Raw genomic sequence first — 9,812 nt, forward strand, 5'->3', positions numbered from 1 at the left:
GCCCCAAAACTCATATTTTTAGTGGGAAGGTCTGCATATACAACTTGTCTTCGTTGTAAGGCTCAGACAAAAGGCGAAACAGCTGAAGTGACAGCCCCTGTCCACCATCGATACAATCCACAAACCAATCCAAGTCCATCAGATTGTCCTTCCAAATATTCATTCCATCAATTCCCCTTACTGGTATCCAGCCCCAGCCTTGGTTTTATTCACATGCAGTTGATACAGAGCTAATGTATCTTATAGACCTGCCATGTGACAGGCACTTTACATACATTTTTATTAATTCTCAACAGTAGCACTGCGACTCAATCGCAAAGCTTTTACAAATGAGAAATGGAGGAAAGCGATTATTTTTGTCTGCCTGACACCCCTTGGTTTCCCCTCATCATCCTTTGGGGCATTGTCCCTTCCCCACCCAATTTCATGGTAGGGACAACGGTGCCCTTCCCCCTCCTCCCAGGCACGTTTAGGTCAACCATGAAACCACACTCTCCTGGCAGAGGGATGGTCCAGGGCGGCCCTAACAGCCATGACACCACCGCCACCACCACAGCAGTCTTGTGCTGGCGACTATTCCAAATGTTGTAAACATCTGAAGGCATTTCATCCTCACAACGACCCTATGACATAGGTCCCAGTATTTTTCTCATTTATCAGATGAGGCAATGGAGGCACGGAGAGGTTAAGGAACCTGCCTAAGGTCCTAAGCTAGGTCATAAATTCTTCTCTCAGAATTTAATAACTCTAGCTAAGGAAAGAGTCCTTTTCTCTTTGGTAGAGAGAGTAGGAAGAGGGAGTGAGCACACAGTGGCCAGTAGCCCCCTCCAGTACTCCCGAGTGAAAGCTACCCTGTACCCTGCCCTTCCCCCTGAGAGGAAAAGAGAAATCTCTAGTTCCATTTCTTGAGTGTCCCCCCCCACCCCGGCTTCCTCAGTTCATGTTTTCCCCAGGCTTGGCTGTTCTGCAAACCCTCAGCTTTGGCAGTCAATCCAGTAATTGTCCAATAGATTTTGTTTTTAAGCCTAGATTGAATTGAGAGGCGATCATTTGCCAGGAAATGATTAGTGACTAACACAAGAACAAGGAGGCTCGGAGAGGCTAGCTGGGACAGCAGGGAGCACAGCCAGGCTTCTCTGATTCAAAGCACCTGCCCATACCCCTGACCACATAGCCTCTCAGCTGGCCTGCACTGCACAGAATCACCACCGTACAGGTAGCGTTTCTGGAACATGGTTTTCATCACTCTTCATTTCTCCGACAGTTTCCCACATTTCCGGACACATCAAATGCTCACACCTCTGCCTCCTTTTCAGCGCCCTCCAAATCAGGCCTCACTTGGCTTTGAAAACTCTCCTGCTATGTCCCACCCAGCAAGGATCTAGCCCAACACATGCCATTCACATTGCTGTGATTCCTTCACTTTAAGTCCTTTCAAATGACTAAAATCATACTTATTCATGACTCAATTCAAGTCTTGCCCCTTTCCAGAAATCCCAACTCATCATTAATAATTTCTTCAACCAAGAGTACTGAAACCTCTTTGTTTGGAATCTAATTTAACAAGACAAGCAGAACCAGTGTCTTTGTCTCCGTATCTATAAATGGCTTTATTTCATTTGTCAGCCACTCCATGAAAATATTGCTAATTGGGAAGTGTAAAATAGGAGCTTAAAAAAAAAAAGAACAATTGTAGAATAGATTCCATTTTAAGTAATTGTGAAGACGACTTCCTTGATACTTTTTTCTTTCAGTTAAATGGCTCATGTTTTATTTTCTATTTTCTATTCACACCAGAATTCAGATAAAAATCCAGTTATGAAAAAACAGCACTATGATTTTCTCCAAACATCTTTTTCTTAGCTGAAATGTACTGCTGTTCCTACAAGGGAGGATTTCAAAGCCCTTTCTCGAAAAGAGGTATGCTGCTCCCCCTGACGGTCTTCAGGGAAGCTGAGCTTGCATTCCTCACATCCCAAAGCAATTCATTGCTTAGCACACTCACGAATACTGCAGTCCAATTAGTGGCAAATCACAAAGCCCACTGATGCCAGGATGAACAATCATCACTGTCCCCAAAAAGGCTATTTATATCTCCCTTCTTCTGAACCTCAGACTATATAATTTTTTTTTTCAGTAAAAACTGAGCCCTTGACTTGGAACTATTTATATCGAACTTAAGATCTCCACTTTTCCTAGATTACACTCCTACAAGCCTTGTTTGACTTGTTCTCTAATTCTACAATGTCCAAAAGTGATTTCTAAAAGGTAAATCAATAAAACATTTAGAAGACGATATAGGAAATACTCTCATGCCTCAGGATGAGAAAATGACTTCTTCAACAGAATGTAAAAAGCACTGATGTTAGATAGAAGCTAGCTGTGAGCACTGGAAGGAACACCGGAGGCAGAGTCCCAAGCAGAGTCCCAAGTTTTCGAAGGGGAATGATAGAGACCTGAGCTGGAGGCAAGGCCAGTGATAATGAGGTTATGCTTTAGAACCCCAGGGGTACAACTCCCCTACCCTGCGGGCTCCAAGACCTTCGGGCTGACTAAGAGCCACAGGTGCAGAGCATGTGCTCTCCTCTTGTACTTCTGCCCAGGGTAACCCTTAGACTCATTATAACACATTTGCATTAAGGGCACAAGCTTCCCCCCATTGAGAAAGGCAGCCGTGACAGTTCCAGTACAAACCTTGTCGATGGTTGACAATGGGTGGAAGCAGCCTTCATTAGCACCCCCCTGTACCTCCCAGCTCCTTCCAGCTCAGAAAGATCCAGTAACAACCAATCTAAAACAACCTAGGGCCATTTCCCTGTCCTGGAACCTGCCCTCTCTCCCACCTGGAGAGTATACTTTCACTTTAATAAACTGCTTCGTGCTTGCTACTTTCCTTCTGGCATCTTTATTTGAATGCAGATCCTCACTTAAATCTTTTCGTGGGGAATCCAAGAACTGAGACCTCTATTCACACAAGGCAGACTCTCCTACTGTTAACACTAACAGTAAAAGAAAAAACTGACAAATTCGATTTTATTGACATTGAAGATGTATGTTCATCAAAGACACAGTTAAGACAGTAAGAAGTCAAGCCACAGACCAGGAGGAGATATGTGTATACATAAAACTACAAATCAATAAGAAAAAACAATGCATTTTAAAAAAAATGAGCAGGAGCCTTGAACCAGTACCGCTCAAAAGAGGGAATCCAAGCAACAGACTTCTGAAAAGTGACAAATTTTATCAGTAATCAGGGAAATGCAAATAAAAAATACAATGAGATACTGCTCATCACCTACTGAAATAGTTAAATTCAAGACTTAAAATAACATGTTTGTGTAATGAAAAGTCTCATACATTAGTGGTGGAGGCATTAAATTATTACCATCATTTTGAGAAAATATTTGGCATTCCCTACAGGAGTTAGGGTATTCATCCTATGGCAGAGTAGCCCACTCCTAAGTATATAACTCAAAAGAAATATGCACACAAAAGCGTCCATGGAAGCATTCAAAATGACCAAAACGTGGCTATAACTCAAATCGCCAGTAAAGTGGATAAATTATGATATATTCTGTAATAGAACATTGTACAGAAATGAAAATAAGTACCTCCATCTAACAATATAGAAGAACTTTAAAAGTACTCTGTGGAACAAAGAACTCACAAAGAGAGAACTGGGGGCGCCTGGGTGGCTCAGTTGTTAAGCGTCTGCCTTCGGCCCAGGGCTTCATCTCAGGGTCCTGGGATCGAGCCCCACGTCAGGCTCCTCCACTGGGAGCCTGCTTCCTCCTCTCCCACTCCCCCTGCCTGTGTTCCCTCTCTCGCTGGCTGTCTCTCTCTTTGTCAAATAAATAAATAAAATCTTAAAAAAAAAAAAAGTCTTGTAAAAAAAAATAGAGAGAGAACTGTGGGATTATGTTTACATAAAGTTCAAAACTCAGGCAAAACTACACTGTAAAGGGAAGGGTGGTGGTTGCCTTAGAAGAGAGGACTCCCTGAGATGTCCAGTGAGGATCTGTGCATTCTCCAACGTGTTATGTTCAACTTCAGTTAAAAATATATTAAAAATCGCTGGGACTAGCAATTAGAAAATCACTGGATTTCTCAGAACATTTTCAAGAGAGTAATTTGGCTAAAAGGCAGGTTTCGAGTTTTTATATAAGGTGAAAGCGAGAAGTAAAGAGAGGCCGTGGGTAGATCAACACTGAAAAGAGGGAAGCCCCCAGTACCAGCTCACCCAAACATACCCGGCTCGTCAGCCTGTTTCCGGGCACGTTAGATTTGCGGATGACTCAATCTTTATTTTCGCTTTCATGAGAATCTTTACAAAATCGCTCTGGTTCCTATGATTTAAATTAACCATAGTAACCATAAACTGAATAATGAACATTTATAACCCTACCTACAGAAATGAGAAGCATTTTCAGTTTTGAGATAGAAATGGCCAATATTGAAGGTAAAGTAATTTTGACTCTGAGTTAATATGATATCTAACTTAAAAATTTGTTTCTAAAATAGTGAATATTGAAAAGTGAGTTTTCATGATCAATACAGTTTATCTTAAGTTCCAATAGCAATACATCTTCAGTATTCTTGTCCTATTTTCCACATTCTGGGTAAGATGACTCAGCAACATTCGCTGTAATTAAAAACCTAATATAAATATAGGAAATACACTCCATTATAAAAGCTAATGCAGAGGCAAATGGAACAAAATAAATTTTCATTAAAAAAGTAATTAATAAGAACTTTGCTGTCTGTGTTCCTAAGTCTGATTCCCTCATTAGAATTAGTTATTCAGTCTTCCATTTTGGAACTTGCTTACTTTCTTTTTATATAACACAAAGAGCCATTGTCATTTAATTAAAACGATGCCATTAAATAGCTGACCTTTCGCTTGGTAAGACTTGGTGCTAAGTTTGATTCAAACTCCAAGTTTAAAGTGCACTTAGCTGAAGGCAGGGGGACGTCTGTGAGTCTCAGATTCAGAGAACTGGCTCGAACGCAGCCCTTTGCGAATTGAGGTTTTCTGCCTCAGTCACTGACGCGGACCGTACATCTTTAGGAGCGGCGCCCTTTGGGAGGAATCGCTGCAATTCTAAGTCACAGATTGACTGAGGGCGTTAAATCTCATGGTCATAAAGCTATCCAAGAAATATTTTGAAATAGTGATTAAACTTGCAATGCCATAGAATCGTCATTTCTGAAAGCATCCTCCAAATGAAAGTCAAAGTTAAATGCGTTCTGCAAATTTGCCAAAAGTGTAAACTTAATAACCAACACAAACATTTTTTTTTTTTACATTTTTATAAGGTGACGATTACTGGTCAGAGGACATGACCATTTTCCTAGCTATAAATATGCAGTCAAGGTACCTTCCAAAAATATGAGTAGCAGGTTCTTTGTTGTGTGTTAGATTCTTTTTTTATTTGGATTTTTGGCTCCTTTCGGTGTTTTCAGTTACACTGACAACGTTAAGATGAAGCCATGGCAGCAGTACATTACCATATTCGTCTCTCAGGTACACAAAGCGGAATGTGTCCAGAGCACGCTCCTGAGACTGCTGCAGGGACCCTGAAACAGCCCGTTTTGGTTCCTTCTGAAACCTGGTGAGCAAACTCTTCTAACACATTCGTGTTGTACTAGTCTGTTGCTTGCAGCCAACGACGTCTAGCTGATACGCCTCCCACAAGTAGAGGACTCCCAGATCACTGACCTGCCTTTCTATCTGGACCTTATGCAACAAAGCAGTAAAGGCGAATTCAGACAGACCCAAGACAGAGAAGGGTGAGCAAGTAAATATTTGGCTACAGGATTCCATTTCTTTGAAGACTTGACTAAACAGGGATGAATGGACTTACAGCGTAATATCCTTAGAGAAACTGGCCTCTCTCATCCAGACATATAAAGACTGAGAGGAGGTCAAGTTTAAAATAAAAATAAAAATTACTAAGGGTTTGAATTGTCTGAACATGAAAGGGATTGGGGCACTCCTTGAGAATAAAAGTAGTATAAAGATGAAAAAATAAATTAGTGCTTTATAGCATAGGCACTAAAAGAATACAATTTGTCATCTTAAAAGGAACAAAATTTCAGAATGATAATGCCTTTATTTTCATTAGAAAAATAATTCAATAAATTTTTCTGTTTTCTCAATAGTAGTAACTTTTTGGTCTCAACTCAGGAATTATTTACCTTTATATACTCAGAGTTAATACCATTTATTTGAAAATAAAAACAGGCTTGACCGATACTGTTAAACAGAAACAACAAGCCCAAAACAGAGTGACTTGCTAAGCTCCACCAACTTAATACCGAATCTAGGGCAGTTCCAGCCTGTCGCAGGAGTGGAATCTGAAACCATTCAGTGTGGAATTTCCTGATCAGCACTTGGGAGACAATCTGCACATAAGACCTCCCGCACTCTCCCCTAAGGGAAGGTGACCTTGTGTCAAACAACCCTTTCTTTTCTCTGGCTAATAACTTCCTTGTCCCACCTCATTTCTGCCTATAACACCTTCCATTTTGTAGACTCCTGGAAGCACACTTCTATTTGTTAGATGGGATGTTGCCTGAGTCATGAATTGTTGGATAAAGCCAAATAGGTCTTAAACTTCACTAGGTTGGTTTTTGTTCTTTACCATGGGTAATGTGAAAGAGAAAAAAAATAGGTTAGAATATTTACAGAGGCTAAACTCAAAAGGAATCTAGGGACTTGGTGGCCTGTCACCTTACCCCAACTTGCTCTCTCCACACCAACCCCTTGCTTAAATCCATTCAGGGACCTCCCACTGCTCTTGTAATTATAACCCCAATTCCACAAGACATCGATACGGTCTGACCCCTGTCTGCCTGTCCAGGATCACATCACGCCACGCTCTATCTGACCCTCTACACCCCAGCCATGCTGCTTTCTTTCAGTTCCTCCGTCATCCTGCTCCCTCTAAGCACAGTGCCTTTGTACATGCTCTCCTTCTGCCCAAGGACCAGCCTTCCTCCCCCTGATAATCCCCCTTCCCCAAATCACTTCAGCATAAACACTGCTGCTCGGGAAAGACTGGCCTGCCCCAGCAACCAGGTTGGATTCTTTAGCTCCTCCCTCTCACAGCACCGTCCTCACGAAGGCTGAAGTGCACATTTATCTGTGTCATTATTTGATGTTCATTCTTTTCTACAAGACTGTAAGCTCCTTGAGATCAGGGACTGCATCTGGTCTTACTTGCCCTTTCATACCCCGCAACTAAAGCTAGCTATGCAATAATTACTTGGCAGATTACGGAAGGAACCAATTCCCTTAGTACCAGTATCAGAGGCAGAATCCTGGGCTGGTGATCAGAGCTGTGAGTTTGTCTTACCTGCATATTTTTCCTGATACCCAGATACGGAGCTGAAAGAAATCTGTGCAGGGCAGCCTTCTATGGGTTCGCAGTTCTGCAAAGATCTACAGGACCCGATACAGGGGTAAGTAGCACTGCATGCAGCTCTCTCTCCTCACACGATTTAGGCAGACCCAGCATGTTTGTCCTGGTAACATGTGGATGGCCTCAAATGACTGCTCCTCCTCAGAGAAAGCACTGAGGGGCTGCCTCGTACAGACAGGACATTTGTACCTTTGCATCTCTCTCTAGTGAAACTGGAAGAAGGCAGGCGATGACAAAGTACTGTTTTGACACGTTTCTGTTTCTAATTCCATTAGGTTCCAGATCATACATCTAAAAATTATGGGTGCAGAGCCTGGTTCCAAGCAGGCTACTAGAACAGAGAACAATTTAAGGAGGAACAGGTAGCTTGTTTCTCAAAGAAAGTGGGATGAGCAAATGGAAAGGAATGGACATGGAAGGGAAAATGCTGCTTTGAAAAACAATAATGCAGAGCTTCCAGGTTGGTAAACATGTGGGGGTCTGGGAGAGTGGCACACCGGGGGGGGGAGAGCTCCGTGCACTTCCCCTGCTCCCTGCCATGTCCCCCCGCCCCCACCCCGTGCCTCTCTTCCACCTAGCTGGTCTTGAATTATATCCTTTTATAATAAACTGGTGATCTATCTTTTATGCTCTTGAGTGCCTCAAAATTGAAGAAGCCTAAGTTTATTGTATATGTGCAGAACTGAACCTTCTAGGATATTTCAGTATCCCCAAGAAAATATACATCCATCAGATTCCAGAAATTCAAGCTACACTGACTCAGTCTCAAGAAGGCATCTTCTTCTGGGATATGACTGATAGTAAAAGAGCAGAGCTGCTGGTCCATTTTATATCACCACCAGCAACGTATGGGTGCATCATTTCTCTGCATCATTACCAACATTTGGCAGTGATTCCTCATTGCCCACCTTCCCATCCACACTCCTGCTCACTGCCATCCACAAGAGACATCATGCCTCTACCTCAGAAGGATCCACAGTGCTTACATGATCTACCCCTTCAGACCTGAATTGAGACCCAGTAAGACCTAGAGGATATACAGATCTCTAAGGCTCTGGAGGAGGCCTGTCTCTCCTCCCATCCTCTAAAGCCTGGCGATCTGAAGGAGCCTCCTGATGTTGGTATAACTAGTACCCTTGAGAATCCTCAGAGTTTCCACTCATCGTCCACGGCCACCAGAGCCACCTCATCAAGCACATCAGGTGCGGGATCCAAGAGCCAAGAAGAAGAACTAAAATAGCACTTCACAGTTTGGGCTAGACCGCAAGAACGTGCCCATAGATAAGAGAGTAGTAGATTAATTGGTCAATTTCATGTTGCTCTGGTATGGAGTGAATGAACCAATGACAAAGGCAGATATGTTGAAGATTGTCATCAAAGAGTACGAAGACCACTTCACTAAGATCCTCCTGAGAGCCTCTGAGCACGTGGAGGTGATCTTTGGCCTTGATGTGAAGGAAGTAGATCCCACCAACTCCTGCCATGACCTCATCAAATTGGGCCTCACATGTGATAGGGTGTTGCATGGTGAAAAGGGCGGGCCTAAGACCAGCATCCTGACAGAAGGACAACTGTGTCACTGAAGAGGAAGTCTAGGAAGTTCTGAATGTGATGGGGATGGATTCTGAGAGGAAGCACTTTATCTGTGGGGAGCTCAGGGAACTCGTCACCAAAGATTTCACGAAGGAAAAGTACCTGGAGTAACAACACGTGGTTCCACAACGATCCCACACGATCTGAATTTCTATGGGGCCCAAGAGCCCACACTGAAGCCACCGAGGTGCAAATCCTAGATTTTCTGGCCAGGGTTCACGGGACTAACCCAAGTTCATTCCAACTCAGTCTGAGGAGACTCTGCAAGACGAAGAAGAGAAAGCCGGAGCCACAGGTTGAGCCGGGGCTCTGTCTACTGCCGAGGCCACTGCACACTCTAGTCCGAGTCTACTCATTGCTCTTGCCCCTGGTGAAGCCGGGGGCAGAGTCTTCATTCTGTTTGAAAAGGTCAGTTAGTGATCATAGAATTGAGGTCTGAGGTAGGGCAGAAAGGAACACTATACATACTCCTCTAGCTCCTATTTTAAATGTGTAAGCTGAAAAAAATATTTTTTTGGAAAATGTATACTTTTTATTTTTTGATATATTACTCGAATATTGTTTCTTTCAATGTAGATTCAATTAGTTTCAAATTCTCCAACCTTATGAATGATATCGGTCACACATTTATTGCTATGAGGAGGCTTAATAGTAAGAGTTTTGTTCTGTAAAGGAAATGGGGAGCCATCCACCTTATTTTGTCATCCAGAATGAGAACATGGCGTTGCGATAGGCATTTCCTTGGAACTGTGAAAGAAATCTGCTTTGTGATAGTTGGGTCCAGAGACAAAGAGA

At 42.7% G+C, this 9,812-nt stretch overlaps 1 pseudogene; it reads left to right on the plus strand.

Moving 5' to 3' along the window:
* Positions 1 to 5,490: 5,490 nt before the first annotated feature.
* On the plus strand, positions 5,491 to 9,317 carry LOC123788670 (melanoma-associated antigen B16 pseudogene; annotated as a pseudogene).
* Positions 9,318 to 9,812: the final 495 nt, after the last annotated feature.

This window comes from Ursus americanus, chromosome 3 (genome assembly GCF_024610735.1).
Source record: "Ursus americanus isolate L20-20 chromosome 3, mUrsAme1.1.p, whole genome shotgun sequence".
NCBI classification, from domain to species: domain Eukaryota; kingdom Metazoa; phylum Chordata; class Mammalia; order Carnivora; family Ursidae; genus Ursus; species Ursus americanus.